At 40.8% G+C, this 17,408-nt stretch overlaps 1 protein-coding gene and 1 pseudogene across 3 annotated transcripts in view; one reads left to right on the forward strand and one right to left on the reverse strand.

The window, feature by feature from the left end:
* The window catches only part of Syn3 (synapsin III), a 416,223-nt gene that overhangs the window by 331,456 nt on the left and 67,359 nt on the right, over positions 1-17,408 (reverse strand). The window lies entirely within an intron of this gene.
* LOC114628982 lies at positions 2,588-4,791 on the forward strand (annotated as a pseudogene).

Raw genomic sequence — 17,408 nt, forward strand, 5'->3', positions numbered from 1 at the left:
AACATGTGTTAGTGAATGTGATAAGGCTCTTTTAATTGTCAAGTTAAAATTACTTTTGTCTCTTCAAAAACAAACAAACAAGAAAAAAAAACGTATGAAGATGATTTAGGTCCTCAGAGAAGAAATGAATAAATTTCTTAAAGAAATCTAGGAACATACACACACACACACACACATACACACACACTCATGCACACATCAAAACAAAAACACCCCCTCCCCCCAAAAATCCACCAAATAAACAAAACCCCAAACAATTGGAGGAAATGAATAAATCCTTCAATGAAAATCAAGAAAAAACAAACAGTTGAAAGAAATGAATAAAAACGTTTAAAACATGAAAATGGAAGTAGAAGCAACAAAGAAAACACAAACTGAGGGAATTCTGGAAATGCAAAATTTAGGAGTCCAGACAGAAACTACAGAGGTAAGCTTCACCAACAGAATACAAGAGAGAATCTTAGGCAGTGAGGATACAATAGATGAAATCGATACATCAGTCCGAGAAAATGTTAAATCTAAAGTTCCTGAGGGGGGAAAACCCTCCAGGAAATGTAGGACACTATGAAAAGACCAAACATAAGAATAAATGGAATTGAGAAAGAAGAATCCCAGCTTCAAGGCCCAGAGAATATTTTCAACAAAGCCATAGAAGAAAATTCATCTAACCTAAGGAAGGGGTTGCCTATAAAGGTAGAAGCATTCAGAATGTCAAACATATTGGGCCAGGAAAGAAAGTCCCCTACCACATAGTAGTCAAAACACTAAACACACAGAACAAAGAAAGACTATTAAAAGCTGCAAAGGAAGAATGCCAAATAACATAAAAAGGCAGATGTGGTGCTTTGAATATGCTTGGCCCAGGGAGCAGCACTATTAGGGGGTGTGGCCTTTTGGAGGAAGTGTGTCATTGTAGGGGTGTGTTTTGAAAGATCCTCCTCCTAGCTGCCTAGAAGTCAGTCTTACCCTATTTGCCTTCTGAATAAGACACAGAACTCTCATCTGCTTCATCACCATGCCTGACTAGATGCTGCCATGCTTCCCACCATGATGATAACGGACTGAACCTTAGAACCAGTAAACCAGCCTCAATTAAATGTTGTCTTTATAAGAGTTGCCTTGGTCATGGTGTCTGTTCACAGCAGTAAAACCCCACTAAGAGAGCAGGCCTATTAGAATTACACCTGACATCTCAATGGAGACTCTAAAGGCCAGAAGGTGCTAAGCAGATGAGTAATGCAGACTCTGAAGAGACCACAGATGCCAGCCTAGACTACTATACTCAGCAAAACTTTCAATCACCACAGATGGAGAAAATAAGATATTCCATGATAAAGTCAAATGTAAACAATATCTATAAATCTGAATCAAAAATAAATTAAAAGGAAAGGAACATGATTGCTCGTAGGTATGGTGGAGGAGAATGTTTATTATAGATACCTGGGAGAGCATAGATGATGGCAGGAACATCTGGGAGGGCTCAGAGTGGACATGATCAAAGTGAGGTGTGTCATGTGAGGAGAGAGATGGGAAGGGACAGGGGAGAGCAGGAAAACCAGTTGCAGCAGTCAGAAGCCCAAAGATACAAAGAGGAGTAACTAAAATGATTGGCTTATGTGAGGAAGAGTAGTCCAGGCCACTGGGCTGAGAGTTCAGGCTAGAGAGTGGGGTAGGCCAGCTAGGAAGGCTCTGTAAAAGCGAGGGGCTGAGGAATGCAAGGAGAACCTGGTGGCCAGTGTTTGCTTTGATATGCTCAATAGGCACCTCAGGCCAGGGTTGAAATCCCAGCCTTTTGTTGATAATACATAAGTGATATGGGTGATGAAATCTCCTTGACTATTTCCTGCTGACATTGGGCCATCCTTCTTGAGGGTGGTGGTGGGGTGGGGAAGCTGTAATGCAGGTCTGGGTAGAAGAACCTGTTTCCCTTACTCTAGGGCTCTGCAGGACCACCTGGAGCTAGGGCGAGCAGGCAGCAGTTGGAGCAATTTATGAGGCTGGACCACCTGGGAGTAGCTGCTTTGAGGCTATCCTGGATGCAGATTTTGAGTGAATACCTAAAACCTGCACTGGAGCAATCTGTAGTTGATTTGAAATAGCTGCGACAGATAGAGTAGGGATAGAAGGTAGAGTTAAGGAGGTCATGGGGATATTTTTTATCTTGGGTATACATTTGAAACTTTTAGGTCCTTGGTCCTGGCAGCTGGGGGAGGGGAGTCCCAAGACCAGGAAAAGGGGGAGGGATCCCACCCTTAGGAATGGGCAGTGGGTGGGAAACTTAGGCAACTGGTTGATTGGAATACTTATCTGGAGTCTGTTTGAACTGTGAGAGTGGGCCCAAGTCCCAGAAGCTTACATTTTTTTTTAAGTTTATAAAAAGAGATAAAAGTTTTAGATATGTTAGTATTACCACTATTTGTAATCTGTACTGAAATCCACATTGTAGAAAAGGCTTTATGCTTTGAGGTCAAGGTAAAAAGTTTGGGGACCCAAAAATGACTTTGAGTTAAAAGCATTAACACGGCGCCAGTTGCTTCAGAGTCCCTGGTACGGGTAGTCACATTTCGTGTGTGCTCATTCAGTCAAGATGCCTGAGGAAACCCAGACCCAAGACCAACCAATGGAGGAGGAGGAGGTCTAGACCTTTGCCTTTCAGGCAGAAATTGCCCAGTTAATGTCCTTGATCATCAATACTTTTTACTCGAACAAAGAGATCTTTCTAAGGGAGCTCATTTCCAATTCATCGGATGCTCTGGATAAAATCAGATATGAGAGCTTGACGGACCCTAGTAAACTCGACTCGGGGAAGGAGCTGCACATTAATCTCATTCCCAACACACAGGATCGAACCCTCACTATTGTAGATTCTGGAATTGGAATGACCAAGGCTGACTTGATCAATAACCTTGGCACTATTGCCAAGTCAGGCACCAAAGCCTTCATGGAGGCTTTGCAGGCTGGTGCAGATATCTCTATGATTGGCCAGTTTGGTGTTGGTTTTTACTCTGTGTATTTGGTTGCTGAGAAAGTGACTGTCATCACGAAGCACAATGATGATGAGCAGTATGCCTGGGAGTCCTCAGCTGGGGGGGATCCTTCACAGTGAGGACTGACACAGGTGAACCAATGGGTCATGGAACAAAGGTTATCTTGCATCTGAAAGAAGACCAAACTGAGTATTTGGAGGAAAGGAGAATAAAGGAGATTGTGAAGAAGCATTCTCAGTTTATTGGCTATCCCATTATTCTGTTTGTGGAGAAGGAACGTGATAAGGAAGTCAGTGATGATGAGGCTGAGGAAAAGGAAGAGAAAGAGGAAGAGAAAGAAAAAGAAGAAAAGGAGTCTGATGACAAGCCTGAATTAGAAGATGTTGGTTCTGATGAAGAAGAGGAAGAGAAGAAGGATGGTGACAAGAAGAAGAAGAAGAAGATAAAGGAAAAGTACATTGATCAAGAAGAACTCAACAAAACAAAGCCAATTTGGACCAGGAATCCTGATGGCATTATAATGAAGAATACGGAGAGTTCTACAAGAGCTTAACCAACGATTGGGGAGAACATTTGGGAGTAAAGCATTTTTCTGTTGAAGGACAATTAGAATTCCAGGCCCTTCTTTTTGTCCCAAGACGCGCTCCTTTTGATCTGTTTGAAAACAGAAAGAAAAAGAACAACATCAAGTTGTATGTTCACAGAGTTTTTATCATGGATAACTGTGAAGAGTTAATCCCTGAATATCTGAATTTCATTAGAGGGGTGGTGGATTCTGAGGATCTCCCTCTAAATATTTCCCGTGAAATGCTGCAACAAAGCAAAATTCTGAAAGTTATCAGAAAGAACTCGGTCAAGAAATGCTTAGAACTATTTACTGAACTGGCAGAAGATAAAGAGAATTACAAAAAGTTTTATGAGCAGTTCTCAAAAAAACATAAAGCTTGGAATTCATGAAGACTTTCAAAATCGGAAGAAGCTTTCAGAGCTGTTGCAGTACTACACATCTGCTTCTGGGGATGAGATGGTGTCTCTGAAGGACTACTGCACCAGAATGAAGGAAAACCAGAAGCACGTCTATTTTATCACAGGCGAGACCAAGGACCAGGTTGCTAACTCAGCCTTTGTGGAACGTCTCCGAAAGCATGGCTTAGAAGTAATCTATATGATTGAGCCCATTGATGAGTATTGTGTGCAACAGCTGAAGGAATTTGAGGGCAAGACCTTGGTGTCTGTTACCAAAGAGGGACTGGAACTTCCAGAAGATGAAGAGGAAAAGAAGAAACTGGAAGAGAAAAAGACAAAATTTGAGAACCTCTGCAGAATTATGAAAGATATTTTGGAGAAAAAGGTTGAAAAGGTGGTTGTGTCAAGCCGACTGGTGACATCCCCACGCTGTATTGTCACAAGCACGTATGGGTGGACAGCAAACATGGAGAGAATCATGAAAGCTCAAGCCCTCAGAGACAACTCAACAATGGGTTACGTGGCAGCAAAGAAACACCTGGAGATAAACCCTGATCACTCCATTATTGAAACCTTAAGGCAAAAGGCAGAGGCTGACCAGAATGGCAAGTCTGTGAAAGATCTGGTCATCTTGCTGTATGAAACTGCACTCCTGTCTTCTGGCTTCAGTCTGGAAGATCCTCAGACCCATGCTGACAGGATCTACAGGATGATCAAGCTTCGTCTAGGTATTGAAGAGGATGATCCTACTGTGGATGAGGCCAGTGCTGCTGTAACTGAAGAAATGCCACCCCTGGAAGGAGATGACGACACATCACGCATGGAAGAAGTAGACTAAGCTTCACCAGAACTGTGATTGATGCTTACCTTCATTCCTTCTGATAATATATTTTCCATGATTTCTGTTTATTTTTGTTAACATTTAAAACATCTGTGTGGCATGAAAACTAAGGGGAAGATAAAATGTCTACATGTGATACTGTGATACTGTAGGTCTGACTCAAGAGGCTGATAGAACGTTTGTCTTAAGACGTAACCTGCTGTTAATGTTAACTCTGTGGTCTGAAGTATTTAGCTGTTGAGCTGGATTCCTTAGTTGACCAAATTAAGACGGCTTAAGTTACATCTTAAAACTTTCACTCCCTGTAGTTAATTCTGCATGCGCTAGTCTTAGAAGTAAACAACTTGACAGGAGCTCCCCAAGTGGCTTGTTTTCCAAAGTACCAAGAACAAAACCTTAAGTTTCCCTAGGTCTTGTAACTCTCAGCAAGGCTTGTGAATGGAAATAATAGTGCCCAATCACATTCTGTTTTAAGAGGTAAATACAGATGAGATAAAAAGAAAAAAAAAAGCATTAACACTCTTTCCAGAGGGCTGAATATTTGATTAAATGGTGAGAAAGAATTTTTAAGTCTGTACTTAGAAGACAACCAAAGGAAATTTAAAATCTCGAGCTTGGTACTATAATAATAGTAGTTCATGGTATCAAAGGAATGAATAAAAGAAAAAAAAATAAAACATGACTTTTGTTAAAGCTACAGTCACACAATATTGCCAGAGATCTGAGAAGGATAAATTAAAGCTAGAAGTATAATCTAAATGGTCTATGTATCAATTAAAATGACAGAAATATCCCCTTTACCTAAGATGGGTTACCTTAGGCTCCAGTAGTCTTCCTAGGATCATTGGGGACAATGGTTGAATTTTGTCTATCACACAGGACATTTAACAGCATTTAATCTTTAGCTGTCTTACAGAGTGGCATGGCCTTTGGCTGTCAGGCATAGGAATCCGAAATTTTTTTCTTGTAGAGGACTTTGGGAAAATTGATCTTACTTTGATCAGGAAAAGCATGACAATCAACTTCCAAATTTCCAGTTTGCACAGAGCCCTGGCAGCAGGCCAGGCATGGGACACTTTTCCCCAGTAGGGTTATCACAGCCCAGGTGTCATCTTCTTGTCCAGTTTGTCTTCTTTGAAGATCATAAGGGTCCCGCTAAAAGCGGGTAGTTCTATTAGGAATTTATAAACCTTGATTATCAAATATTCCTTGTTTATCAAGCATTTTGTTACTTATCTAAAATTTGATGTTAAACAGTTAGCAAAGGCATAAGTAGTTAGACATACATCTTAAACAGCTTATATAAATAAACTGAGTAGATAGTAATAACCCTAAACTTTATATTCTTGCAGATTGTAACAAGTTCTGCTATAAACAAATGATCCCAGTCTCTTATTTCTAAGGTTCTACAACTTTACACTCCTGAGTCTTTTTTCCATTTATAACAAATGAAATCTTTATTTTTGATAGGACTAGATTTCATCGACAGCCAAATTTCTCATAAATTAGCAAAAATTAACTTTGGAAAATTAAAGCAAATATATCTCGTAAAGTAAGCCATTCTAGGGGTGTACTGGTTGGTTTTGTGTCAACTTGACACAAGCTAGAGTCAGAGAAAAGTGAGCCTCAGTTGAGGAAGTTCCTTCCTGAGATCCAGCTGGAAGGCATTTTCTCAATTGGTGATATCAATAGCAACAGGAACAAAAGAAAGTGTAGATAATTCATGGAAACAAACAGCTTTCTACTGAACAAAAAGAAATGTATCAAGACGGAAATAAAGAAAGCAATTAAAGACTTCATAGAATTCAATGAAAATGAATGCATAACATACACAAATTTATGGCACAAAATATAAATTGTGGTAAGAGGAAAATCCATAGTATTATGTGCCTATATAACAAGAATAAAGAGATATCTCATACTACCAATGTAACAGCATACTTGAAAGTTCTAAACAAAAAGAGGTAAACATGACCAAGAGGAGTAGATAGTAAGAAATAATCAAACTGAGGGTTGAAATCAATAAAATAGCAACAAAAGAACAACACAAATCATCAATAAAACAAAGAGATGGTTGCTTGAGAAAGTCAACAAGATTGACAAACCTTTATCTAAATTTATAAAAAGACAGGAAGAGAATATCCAAATTAACAAAATTAGAAATGAAAAGGGGGACCTAGCAGCGGTCACAAGAAAATCCAAAGAATTATAAAAGCAGACTTTAAAAACCTGTACTCCACCAAATTGGAAAATCTAAAAGAAATGGATAATTTTCTTGAGAGGTACCATTTATCAACGTTATATCAAGATCAGAAAAACAATTTAAAGAGACATATAATCCCCAGTGAAATACAAGCAGTATTTCATTAAAAGTCTCCCGTCTCTGAGTCTATTAATGATGCTCTGTTATGCTTGCAGACAGGATCGTACCATAGCTGTTATCTGCGAGGCTCCACCCAACAGCTGACTGAAACAGATGCAGAGACCCACAGGCAAACATTAGATGGCGCTTAGGGAGTCTTGTGGAAGAGCTGGGGGCAATGAGGGACCCAAAGAGGATAGAGACTCCACATGAAGAGTCAACTGACTCAGACCTCTGGGGACTCCCAGAGACTGAACTACTAATCAGAGAGTGAGCCTGTGCTAGGCCGAGCCCCTACACACGTATGTAGCAGATGTGCAACCTGTTCGTCATGTGGGTTCCCCAACAACTGGAGTGGGGGCTGTCCCTGAATCCAGTGCCTGCATGTGAATCCAGACCCCCTAACTGTGTTGTTATGTCTGGCCTCAGTGGGAGGATGTACCTAGTCCTGCAGTGACTTCATGTGCTATGGGGGGTTGATACCCTGTGGGGGACTAGAAGGGGGGCTCCCCTTCTTAGAAGAGAAGTGGAGGGGAAATTGGAGAAGGTGCTGTGAGAGGAGGAAACTGGGAGGAGAGGGGGCTGATATTGGGATGTTAAGTGAATAAATAAATTAATTAATAAAAAAGTCACCCAATCAAAAAAGCCCAGGGCCAGATGATTTTCAGCACAGAATTCTACCAAATTTTCGAACAAGAATGAACACCAATACTCCTCAAATTATTTCACAGAATAGAAACAGAAGAAACATTGCCAAATTCATTTTATGAGGCTACAGTTTTCCTGATACACAAACCACATAATACCACAGAAAAGAAAGGAAATTGCAGACCCATTTCCCTTATGAACATTGATGCCAAAATACTTAATAATAAAACACCTGCAAACTGAATCCAAGAACAATTGAAAAGATTATCCACCATGATAATTAGGCTTTATCTCAGAGAGGTAGGAGTGATTTAATATACTAAATCAGTAACTGTAATCCAACATATAGACAAACTGAACAACAACAATAACAACAAAAACGTGATCATTTCATTAGGTATAGAAAAAATCCTTTGACGAAATCCCAAACTCCTTTGTGATAAAAGTCGTAGAGTGACTAGTGATATAGGGACATACCTCAAGATAATAAAGGCAATTTACAGCAAACCTACAGCTGACATCAAATCAAATGGAGAGAAAGTCAGAGCAATTCCACTAAAATCGAGAACAAGACAAGGCTATCCACCCTGTCCATATCTATTCAATATAGTACTTGAGGTCTTAGTCAGAGCAAGAAGACAACTGAGAGAAATCAAGAGGGTACAAATTGGAAACGAAGAAGTCAAAGTATCATTATTTGCGAATGATGATAGTATATATAAGTGACCCCAAAAGTTTTACCAGGCAGCTACTACAGCTGATAAACACTTTCAGCAAAGTAGCTGGATAGAAGGTTAACTAAAGAAGAAATTACACACAGATTGGAATGAAAGGGTCCGTATTCCCTTAGCTGACTATCAAAATAATCAACACTACTTGGTAAATCGTGGTCAATGGAACTACTGCTTCTTGTGAGTTTGTTGTACATTAAAAAATTATGACATTCAAAGATGAATGTGTCTATTTATATCTGACATAGCATACTCATGATACCACCCTCCATTAGTGTGGTGGGATTTGGAAGAGGCTCTGCAACTATGGGCTCAGTACAGCATTTCCTGATTAACTAGAAATTATATCTACTAGACCTATTAGACCAGAGCTTTGTGTCTCTCACGCCAAGTGCTCTGGACCATTTTGCATTTCAGATGGTTTTGGATTCTAGAATATTTACATGTACTGCATACTTACATATCTTGGAAATGGGACTCAAAACACAAAATCCATTTGCATTCTATATACGCATGATGTGAATAGACTTGGGGTACTGCACTATGATGTGAATAGACTTGGGGTACTGCACTATGATGTGAATAGACTTGGGGTACTGTACTATGATGTGAATAGACTTGGGGTACTGCACTATGATGTCAATAGACTTGGGGTACTGCACTATGATGTCAATAGACTTGGGGTACTGTACTATGATGTCAATAGACTTGGGGTACTGCACTATGATGTGAATAGACTTGGGGTACTGTACTATGATGTGAATAGACTTGGGGTACTGTACTATGATGTGAATAGACTTGGGGTACTGCACTATAATAGGTTTTCATGATTTTGTGCATTAAACACATATTCACAGTGTGGAAATTTTCACTCGCAGCATCATCAAGGTACTCTAAATGTTTCGCACTTTAGGGTTAGGACTTTCAGATCAGGATGCTCTACCTGGAATGGGATTTCCCTTCTTTGTCCCTTCAGCCCCACACATTCCTCTGCAAATGAAGCTTTCATTGACGTCCTTGTATTTTAAATAAGCCAAGAAGGGGTGAATTCTGCTCCTTGCCTCACAGAATTCCTGATGTAATGTCTAGTTTCAGAAATGGTGCCCAGGGCACAGGGAGTCTTTAACAAATATTGGTGGAATACATAAACGTTGCACATATCGTATTTCATGTGGTGCTTACAGAAGGCACACATGCTGTACTGGTGCCTTGTAAGGTAGGAAGTGGAGACTCACAGGTAGATAGTCAGGTCTGACCTCTGGGTGAGAACAGCTCTCTACTTACACGATCTCTGTCCTTGCTCAGGCCCTGCAGAAAGTTGCTTTGAGTGTGGATCTGATTTGGCCCTACATGTCACATGCGGATAGCTTGCTCAGGGCTCTTCATGCTATTGGGAGGTGGTGGAATCCACCATTAGTGGATTTAAACCTTTAAAAGGTGTGGCCTAGTGGAAAGAAGTTAGGTTATTGGGAGTGTGCTGAGAAGGAACATTAAGATTTTGGTTCCTTCTTATTGCTTGCACTCTTTTGTTTCACAAGCTCCCTGAGGTGACAATGTCTTCTGTATCACATGTCCACAAAACTTTGCTAGATACTATCATGCTCAAAACTCCTGGGTCAAGCAGTCACAGACTGAAAGAAACATCTGGAACTCCCAGCCAAAATGAGCCTTGCCTCCTTTTAAGTGAATTAAACTTAGGTATCTTGTCAAAGTGACAGAGTGATGACTAACCCAGATCTTAGATTCCCTCTGCTTTCTGACTAGAGATGTGGGGTTCAACCATGCTGGTATGGGAGGAGTTAGATGTTATGAAATGTGCAGAGAGAACTGCAAGGAGTTAAAGATGCCCACGGCTTCGTCTGGCATTGCATCAGAGGCCTGGGCCAGATTCAAGTGCTGCCAGGATCTAGAAATCTGATGTTGAGGCAAGAAATCCCATGCCTCCAAGCGAAGCTCTGTTGCTGTGACTTGGTTTCTTCCTCTGTAAAATGGGCTATGATAATAATTACCAAAGATTACTTTGGTCTAGACATAGCTGAGGCACTAGCACACACCATCTTCTGTATTCCTCTCTGATCTCCGTGATGAGTTGTTAGAATAAAGTGTTCCAGAGAATGTGCTACCTATGGTCACACAGTGCCTTTGTCTAGGCTGAAGAGGGATTTCTACCCAGGCAGGCTGCTCCAGAGGCTAGTTTTGACTGCCAAGCTCCACGGCCCCTGTGCTTTCTTTGGACCATCTTATGGGGTTGGGGGAATAGATAAGATCACATTTTATACGAAGAACTTGGTCCAGGGATTCAGCAGTAAGTGGTAATGACCTTTTCCCTATACACTGTCTCTAAGTCAGACTCTTGGATTCGTCCCATGTTTTTGTTTCATTGTTGAACTGTCCTCTTACATACCATTCATAATGGGGAACTTAACACCTCTTTAATAATGGAACACTCTCCTTCTTATTAAAGAGGGGCAGTTGGGGCAGAGATGCCACACACAGGCTCTGGAGTCAGACTGGCTGAGCTCCACCTCTCCCTGGCTGGACACCTGGATCCCATTACACAACTCATTGGTTGTTTTCAACTTTCTTATCTATAAAACTGGGATTTAATAGCACACACCTTCTGGGGTTGTTGAAAGGATAAAACGAGTTAATATATGTTAAGTGCTTGGAACAGTGCCTAGCCCATAGGAAACACTGTAAAAGTGTTTTTTAAAATAAATTAAAAATTCATGAATTTTGTATGTGCCATTAAAGCTGGCTTAAACTAAAAGGGATTGTTCTTGGCTCAAGTCTGGGGAAGAGTGCGGACCCAGTTTTGAGTAACTTCACCAGGTCACTGTCTCTCTTGGCTGTGATTTCCTTTGCTTTGGCTCCATTTTTGCCAGGTCATTCACTTAGGGAGACAGAGAGCCACCAGCAGTTCTAGGCATTCACCCTCCCAGCTCAGCAGCTCTGGACACCTACCCAGCAGTTTATTAGCCCCTGCAGATATCATGTGCCTGTGTCTGTTAACCAAGAACTCTAGAAAAAGTCTCATGAGAAAGTCCTGTTGTCTTACCTCAAATCTCAAGGTGACAGTCCAATAGACTAGGACTGGCCATGTGTTGTCAACTACACACACTGCCCAGACAATGAATTAGAGAGGGTATCATTTCATTAAACACACTACCACCCATGGGCACAAGGCCTGATTGGTATAAGAAAACAGCCAGAGCAAGCCATGGGGAGCAAGTCAGTAAGCATCATTGTTCCATGGCCTCTACTTCGGTTCCTACTTCCAGGCTTTTGCCTTGAGTTCCCTGGATGATGGATTGACTGACTACAAGCTATAAGATGAATCATCTAGGTGCTGTTTCTCAGAACAGAAGAGATGAATGATGAAGACTAGCAGTGGCTTACTCTGTCACTATCCTACTCGCTTGGAATATGAGATCTCCATGGAAACAGAAGCAAGAGAAATGTGTTGCAAAGACTAGTACACATGACCATGAAGAAGTCCCACAATATGCTGTGTGTGAGCTGGAGAACCATTGTTGGGATTCAGTATGAGTGTGGAGTCCCGAGAAATAGTGGAGCTAATGGCGTTGTTACTCTCAGGCCAAGAACTGAGAGACCATTGGTGTAAGTCCTAGAATGTGAAACGTTGACAACTAGGTGCTTTGATGACAGAAGGCAAGAGAATGTGGATGCCTTAGGTCCAGAAGACAGCCTCAGCTTTGCCTTGTGTGCTCTTAGGTTGGACTCTGTGATGAGATGGTGCCTGCTTATACTCGTTAGATCCCATCTTCTATACTCCATCTACCAGTAAGATCCTGGCTGACACATCCAGTGATGATGCTTAACCTATCTGGTTATAGGTCCTTCTCACATGTATGTCTCCAGTGCAAAATGCTTGTTGGCATTTTCCAATATGACACCTAAGTATGAGATACCACGGGTCAAGGGAACAGCTCAACATTTCAACTTGGGAGAGCACAGAGAGGGCTTGTCATGGTCTCACATGGATAAAGAAGATTCCAGTGCTTCCTACCTGCAGGTCACATGGCAAATCAAGCTGTGGCTTCCTGGTGACTGCATACTTTGTAGACAGTCTGAGTATGGAGCTTGCATCAAGCTTACTAGACTGAGCTGCCTGCAGGAGACTGTGAGTACCTTTCTGGGCCCATGGGCTTATGTGAATGCTTGGTCCCTAGATGATGCTGTTATTTTGGAAGGTTGTGAAAGTTTTAAGTCTTACAGTCCTGTAGAATTTGTAGGCCATGTGTGGCTAATGATAGGTATAGATATGGTCCAACATAAAATTATAAACTTACTTATAGCATTGACTTGGGGCTGTTTGTTTGTTGGTTTTTGTTTTGTTTTGTTTTGTTTTTGTGAACTTGATACAAGCTAGAGAGCTATCTGTGAGGAGGGAACTATTAGGTTTCACAGGGACAAAAGGCTGCTGTGCCTACCTACCATATAAAAGCAGACCTGGATGCCAGGTTCTCCCAGCATTCCCCAGTTCCTACCTGTTTCAGGGCCCTCCTGGCTGGCGTACCTGCCCCCTATCTAAACTCTCCAGCCTAGATTTTTCCCTATACACAATCCAACCATTTTTGGTCACCCACTTTTTTTGTACATTTCAGACACAAGGCTGTTGCACCTGGGTCCCCTTGCTCCTCTCTATCTTCTCCTCCCCTCTCTCCTCACATGTCTCAGTGTCACAGCCACTCTGGACTCCCCCTGATGTCCCCGAATCTGACTATGTTCTCTCACATATCTATAATAAACCTTGTCTTTCACCTTACCTAGGCGCAGTCATGTCCTTTCTTTTCCTCTTTCTCACTTTCTTTCTTTTTCATTTAGGCACCAAGATTGAGGAAATGCCTACATAAGACTGCTCTGTAGGCAAACCTGACAGGCATTTTCTTAACAAGTAATTGATGTGGGAGGACACAGCTAATTGTGGGTTGTGTCACATATTAGAAATTCCTCTAGGCTTTGCCCAACAGTTACTAGAAACAGCTTGCAAATCCCCCACCCTCTACCAGTTATGAGATAGGAGTCAGGTATATAAGGACACTGGACACCCCTTCCCCCCATACACACATACATACACACACCATCTACTCACTCTCTACCCCCTCTCTCTTCCCCTGTGTCCCCAGCCAGCATATTCCTCTTTCCTCTCTCATTCTGTTCTTCTCTGTCCCTTCTTTTCTGCCTTTACCCAATTCCCTAGATCCCCTTCCCTTCCCTCCAATAATCCTTGTTTACATTAAGTCTGTCACATGGCTTGATTGTTCAGGGAGATGCCTCAGCATGGGCCGGCTGAAGTTTTCCAACCCACTGCACTATCCTACCTCATAAAACACACCACCATTCCTGGGCATGGAGTCCTGGTTGATATAAGAAAACAGATAGAGCAAGCCATGGGGAGCAAGTCAGCAAGCATCATTGTTCCCTGGCCTACGCTTCAGTTCCTACTTCCAGGTTCCTGCCTTGAGTTCCCTGGATGATGGACTGACTGACTACAAGCTATAAGATGAAATAAATCCTTTCATCAAAAGGATTTATTTGCTTCTGTTCACGGTGTTTTATTACAGCATTAGAAACCCCAAATAAAACAAACATTACGAGATGTTTGTACGTGTGGTTTTGTTTGTTCATTTGCTTGTAGCTCAACAACATGGTTCTTTGGTGTGAATTTTGTAAATGGCAAAGTTGTATCCCAATATCAAAAGGGTTGCCATGCCTACTAGAAGGTGGAACCTCAATAAGAGAAGTGGGTCACTAGGGATAAGCCTTGAGACTCTGTAGCTTTACTTCCTATCTTTTCTATTTTCAAATGTGGACATAATGTCATCAAGCTCCTCACACTCCTGCTCTTATGCTTCTCCATCATGATGGGCCACAGTCCTTCTTAAACTTTGAACTAAAATAAATCCTTCCTCTCCTAAGTTGCTGTTGTCATGTACTTTGTCAAACAAGAAGAAAAGTAAGTAATAGTGACAGAGTAAGATCCTTATGGGATCCTTGGACCCAGAGCTTTGGTCTTATTGGCCTTTGGTCTTCAAAGCCTTGGTTCTTCCTCCTCCACCTTCTCTTCCTGCTCAGTCTCCTCTCTCATCCTCCCTTTCCTCCTCCTCCTCCTTCTTCTTCTTCATCATCATCCTTTCAGAAATTATCCAAATCATTGATGTTCAGTTTTAGTATACAGGGCCAGCAACATCTAGCAGATTAGATTCCCAGGCCCTGCCTGAAGACCCAGTTGATGGGAATTTGTGTGTTAACAAGATGGTAGGAAGATTGGATTAGCAATTTGAGAGGCCTATGATTGATAACTATGTAAGAAAGCTAACACACTGTGGTAGCTTCAAATGACAGAAATCCATCTTCTCATGCTTGTGGGGGCCAGATGTACAAAATAGATATGTCAGCAGATCTGGTTCCTTCTGGAGAAGAATATGTCGTCTGTCCATCTCCTAGCTCCCCATTATTGCAGGAGATCCTTGGCAGTCTTTGACTTGTTGATGTATCACGCCAGTTTTGGCCTTCATAATCATACAACATTTTCCTTGTATCTCTATGTCCCCATTTTAGACACAGGGTCTTGTAAAATTTAGGTTGAGCTAGAACTTGATATGTACCTCAAAACATCAGATCCCCCTGCCTCAGCCTCCAGTTGCTGGGATTATAGGCCAGTGATACCATATCTTGCCAACACTACTTTTTACAAAGACACCAGTGATATTGGATTGTGCATCTACACATTTAAAGTATGACCCAGTTTAACTTCTCATATCCAGAAGGATTTTGCTTCCAGATAAATACATATTTTCTGGTATGAGTGGTGAGGACTTTAACACAACAATTTTTGAGGAAACCCAATTAAGTAAAAATGTATTAAAAGCCTGTCATTCATAAATGCCAAGAGACAAGATCATTAATGAACACCTAGGTCATTTCCCTAAACTCACTTTTGAGAACAATTGTGTAAATTCTGAAGAAAGACTACAGGCCTAGAAGGCAACTTGAGGATGTCTATTTTCACAAAATGATTCCTGCCTTCAGGTAGCCCACTTGGTAGACTCCTTGGCTTTTCAAATGATCTAATCGCAAGTAAAAACTTCTGTAGAAAAAAATAATAGATGGCTGCTTGTTGTGGTTTTCGGTTAAATTGTCATTTTGAGGCATGCTAGCATTCCCTGGAAAGAGAGTTTCAAGAAGGGACCATCTAGAGTGGGTTGGTCTGTGGATTTGTCTGTGAAGGTTTATCGTAATTAAATTAATTGATGTGTGAAGACATAGTCCTCATGGGCAGCATCATTTCTTAGGTAAGATGTCTTAAACTAACTCTATAAGTTGAGAAATCTAACTGAGTGCATGCAAGCAAGCAAGCAAGCAAGCAAGCAAGCAAGCAAGCAAGCATGCATGCATACCCTTCTCTCTGTGCTTAATTGTGGATGTGAGGTCACTGTCTCAAGTTCCTGCTGCCTTGACTTCCTTGCTATCATGGCCTATACCTTGGACTTGTAAGCTGAAATAAAGCCTTTGTCCCCTAAGTAGCTTTATGTTAAGGTATAGAATGGTTTATGTTATAGAAATGAAGCTAGAATATTGCTTACTGGAATCATCTAGATAGCTTTCAAAACACTGCTGTGTGTATTCTACCCTCAGGGATTCCTGTTGATCACAAGTCTTACTTAGAATTCAGGGGGCTCTAATCTGCTCTCAAAATTGAGAACTAATGGCATAGATGGAGGCATCTCAATTAGTATGAGGAAGGGGATTCCTTCAATTCAAGACACTGGATATAAGCATCGGTAATATGGAACATGAAGACAGACTGATTCCTAAGGTTTTACGGACTAACTGCACACTGTGGCTACCATGAGAACATACGGTGCAGGTAGCATATTTTAGCACTCTCGAAACAGCCCCTTGATGGCAGACTTGTTTATTTTCCCTTTTAGTTACATCAGTCTTTACACTACATTTGTGGTATCTGTTCTTGGTTGCTTGTAAAAATGGGAATTTTATTTCTCCTTAATAAACGAATGTTTCATCATAACACAATAACTTCCTTTTCTTTGGTTAACGTACTTCACCTGAAAGTCCATTTCCCCAACTCCCAGGATATTAATATAGCTGTATTAGCTACTTTTGTTTGTTTTTAGAGACATGTCATCATTATATGGACAACTCTAGGTGGCTTGGGTAATAAACAGTTTTTTGTATTTTGGTGGTGATAGTGGGACTTGAACCCAGGGCCTCTAGAAAGTGCTGGGCAAGTATTCTTCCAGTGTACTACCTCTCAGGCTTGGAACTTGCTGTGTAGCATAAGGGAGGCTGGAAGTCTTGGGTATTTTGCCTCATCCTATCACATTCTGGTATTACATGCCTATATTATCACACCTGGCTCTCAGCCCTTTATTAATCTGAAAGTTTTGGTATATCTCCCCACTTAATTTTCAAATGTTCTGCCTTATTATAGCCCTACTAATCTTTTCAATAGAATGTAGTTACCTTTTAAATGTTACCCTTGAATACTTGTTTTGTTTTAATTAGAACATTTAGATCATTCATGTTTAATGAAATTATATGTATATATTTATGTATATAAATGACATTTTATATTTTATACAAATATTGTATATATCATATATAATACATAATATATAGTATATAATATATGATATATAATTATACATTATATGTATCATATTTTGTATTATATATTATGTATATTAATATACAACATATACATATATATGTTATATATATATATAATATATATGTGTGTGTGTGTGTGTGTGTGTGACAAATACTTAACAAATGCTAGGGGTCCTGTGCAGAGGTTGCAGTTTCACAATTATCCATGAGAGAGT

The sequence above is a fragment of the Grammomys surdaster genome, unplaced genomic scaffold, assembly GCF_004785775.1.
Source record: "Grammomys surdaster isolate TR1022 unplaced genomic scaffold, NIH_TR_1.0 275, whole genome shotgun sequence".
Taxonomy (NCBI): Eukaryota; Metazoa; Chordata; class Mammalia; order Rodentia; family Muridae; genus Grammomys; species Grammomys surdaster.